Here is a 4,418-nt window from a genome sequence, read left to right as displayed (position 1 = left end):
TGTTCTCTACTTTGTGAAGATTGTAATGGATAATATTTTCTGTGTCATTTTTAATGCATCTAACGATAATATAAACCATGTCAAGGATGTTTTTAAATATATTTATGATTTTAATGTGCACGGAAGAGTCCTACAGTTATAATATCTACGTCAAAGTATTTTACTTTCGACGCCCAATGCTTTTGGACGATTGTGATTTTATACTTTAGAGGATGATTTATGAAATTTAAAAAAAGGTGCTTTTACGAATTGAAGAAAAAACTCTCGTCGTATCCATTCAGTGATAGGCCTTATAGTAGCTTCTGGGGGTTCATTCATACGAGTGCACAATAAGTTCATAATATTTTGTATGAGAACATAAATGTTAATGTTGTGAATATTTTTTTAATATACCATTATAATAAATTTATGAGAAAAGGGATTCTTTTATGAGAAAACGAATGATTTGATCAGGTAAAAATTTTCACCTCTATTATTTGGCTATTTTATTTATCATAGCCGTGAACTGCTCAGTCTCAGCCAAATAACCTCTCAGCTTTAACGAAGCAAGCAATAAAGAGACAGAATTAAAACGCAGCGTTGAGTGCCCTCTAAAAGATTTCATGGACATCCCGCATTAACACTACTACGGTAATGATCAAGCGAAACCTTGGAAGGACTCCAGGATAACTTTTGTAAACATACACTTATGACGGCCATTTAAATATAATAAACACATTCAATCCAACTCTATTCTACCAATGGCTTAGAATGTTTTTAATATATTGTTATGAATAGGCAGTTATAATATTTTTTTTATGCAAACAACGAGATTTTTTAAGGAGAAAATATATTTTCGAATAAATTAAAAATAACTTCTCTTTATGATAATTATGCAAGAAATGAAATTTTAAAGAAGAAACAAAATTTTTTAAACTTCTTCAACTGTAATATCATAAGAATTGTATTGTAAATATTTTAGGAAATCCTTAATAATCACATTAGAGTGAATTCGGCTTGAGATTTTCGGTAAAATAAAGTCAAAGAACGCTTGCCGGTGGATCCATGAGGTATGTAACACTGGATAAACGAGGCACGAGATTGCCATCTACGATTGTGGATTTACATAGCTCACTGTATTGTGCGAAATTCCCGACGCTCACTGTGTATGAATTAACTTTAGACAATCAGCAGTAAGAGAGATTACAGGGACTAAGACGTATTCTGTTTCAGGATAACGTGTTAAAAACATTATGTTTTCTTCGATAAATCTGTTTGTATAAATAAGAGAATTATTTATGTTATTTCTATGTTTTTTCACTCGATATTAACAAATATCAAAGAATTAATTCACTGATCACACAAAACATTATCAACTGGGTTAACCGGGTGTATAAAGTGAGTGGAAAATTTTAATTTAATCTAACCCATCAATTACCTTGAAAAGAATAACCTAATTATGCTTTTTATACACAACAATAAACTTTTTTCAATAAGTTAATGATGAAAATGATGATTACATTTATTGTGTTATATATAAACCGATTCTAAATAAGATCATTGGCTTGGTTGAACTCAATATGAAAAAAATATTTTTGTATCCGTTATTCATTACATACTAAATAAATTTAGAAGCCGATGAATTTCATTGAACCGTTTATTTTTAGAAAAATCCGCTCTGAAACGGCATCGTTAAAACACCTAGAATTGGGTAGTAAGAGCTTAGCCCGTCGCTAGGAATTTATATCTAGATTAACACGTGGAGCGATTAACTTGTTTTGATAGAACGCTGATGGGAATTCAACGCGGGATTTAAGATTACTAATAAAAAATATAACGCAGGGATCTCCAATAACTATTACTAAATACTGAGGCAATATAATATCACATTTTAAATTTTGAACTCTATTTTTCAATAATAATTTTAACTACACTTCTTAACATATAAGTTATAATATTTAAACATGCAAGTGTAAGTAAGTGTAATGGGGGCTTAGGCTAAATTTAACATATTTGATATTCAAATGAATTTATTGGTATCTGATGTAAAGATAACTTACCAAGACAGTTTTGCATAAATTGCGAAAGGAGACTTTACTGTGGTGAAGAATTGTCTTACCATTTATAATATGTATTTTTTTCTGTAAAAAAGTAACATCCATCTTCTAAAACCATAAATTATGTCCAAAATCAGCTGTTATATAAGAGACTAATATATATATATATATATATATAACAAAATTAGTCATATATATATATGTGTGTGTTTTAAATTATGAAAATAGCACATGAAACATAAAGGTTGGAGTTATTTGCACCTTTCCAGGTTCATAGGTTTACTAGGGTTATACATAGGTTATACTTTACCTTTAATATTGCTAGTTTAACTAAAAATATGATGCCTTTTATATTTTTAACCAAGGTTACAATGCTTTTTCTACAAGTTTTATGAAAATAACTGTAATGAAGATGAAAATATTACAATGATAGAGAGTGTCATTTAGTGACACAAATAAACATACATTATTGCTGTTTCCAAATTTATACACTATGTTTTTTGAAACACCTATCAAATATTAAACCTCTCGTCACCAATATCAATTCAAAAGAAAACAAGAAAAACACATGTCTCGACAATAATTTTAACAATATTACTGTAATGAACGAGTTCTGTTTTATACTGTAAGTGTACAGGTTTTGTTTGGGACTTCTGAAGAAATAATAAGAAAATGGTGTTTGAGCTCATATAGCTTAGAATTTTGCCTTTGGAATTAAAATATATATATGTTTGTGTTAGGACCGTGCAAAGAAGGTTTGTAGCTCGATACTAAGATCTTTTTGGTCCATACCAATCTATGTTTTTTGGTCATACCTCCGTAAGGTGACGCTGTTAATATACAACTGGAGTAAGGCTTATGATTTTTTCTCTTACAGAACTTCATTACAAATATATATTTATATATTTTCACATATATAAAATGTACATATATCCTTCATATCCGTCAGCCGGTTATTAGACATTCTTAGTTTATTTTATTTTATTGTTTTACCAGTTCTTTAAATGACGTTTAATTGTATCTCTGTTTTTAATAACAAAAAGGTTAATCGCTAGCAAAACAGTTGTTCGAGTTCAAAAAAATTTAAATCTATATAACCGATATACGAAACACTATAATTTTATTGTGAAAAAGTATGAAAACACATCCATAACATTAAGTTGACTCACGAATAGGTAATGATTGGGGACATTAATTATCTACAAAGACACAGGAACAACCCTGTCAATTTAAATATCCTTTCAAATAGCACTCCTGCTGTATCATCACACTTCTATTACTCAGTGCCACTTTAAACAGTCGGTTTAAACCTCACGTCATATGAATATCAATTTGTCATTTCACCCGCATCTAGTTCCTTAGATCGTAACAGGTTAGATGTTTATAAAGACATTTTATAACGAAAAAATCATTCAAATTCCAAAAATAGAGCCCAGTACAATACATAATTTCTTTTATGCAAAATTCGTAAATATCTTAGGGCGGTCACTGAATAGAAAAGATCACGTGCGGACTTTTAATTTTATGATATAACTTGGACGTGCTGCGGAAAATTGTTTTATTAAGCTACGAAAGAATTGCATAATTTACACATTAATTAATAATTGCAATTTGAATTGTTATTATAATTGTTGTCCATACATAAATTAACGTTAGAAATATGTAGATTAATATATTATAACACAATTGAATTATAACTAATAAAAATAACAAATAGATAAGCTAATTAAAATAATATTTTATTTGAAACTTTAAAATAAAAAGTATAAAGAATAGCCTGCCTTAATAACATAACAGTCTGAAACCACATTTGATACAAGTCTAAGTAAGACTGTCGCGTCTGTGGGCCTTTGTGAGGAACTAAATTTAAACTTGATCAATACGGATTATATCCAACATCCAGTGCACAAACAGACAGACATTTTATTAATAGCGCGTCTATTTTACAGCTTCCAGGTAGTTGTGAAACGGAATTGTCTGACGATAATGTACACTGTATCTGACTATAAACTGCATCCGTACTGAATTTAATTACTTCTGTTATATAACATTAATATATATGTAGTTTAAATAATTAATATTATCATAACATGGCCGTAAAACAGTAAAAAGTTAACAGTCAACTAAGATTTATATTGAAAGAGATATAAAATTAGAAGGAATTAATTAAGCCATATCGGAAAGATAAAACTATTACGGTTGATAAAACATAGACAAGATAAACGCCAGCATACTATTTTAAAGTAAGCTTTATAACGAAACTATACTCTATAGTCTATGGTGCTAGGTAAATGTTCTAGGGTTGGTTTACCCCCTCCCTACACATCCGTCTAGACCGATGCCCAGACTGTACTCTGTAGTATCATTACAACTCTGGAAGAG

This window comes from Danaus plexippus, chromosome 15 (assembly GCF_018135715.1).
Source record: "Danaus plexippus chromosome 15, MEX_DaPlex, whole genome shotgun sequence".
Classification (NCBI taxonomy): Eukaryota; Metazoa; Arthropoda; class Insecta; order Lepidoptera; family Nymphalidae; genus Danaus; species Danaus plexippus.
Note: the sequence above shows the minus strand (reverse complement) of the source record.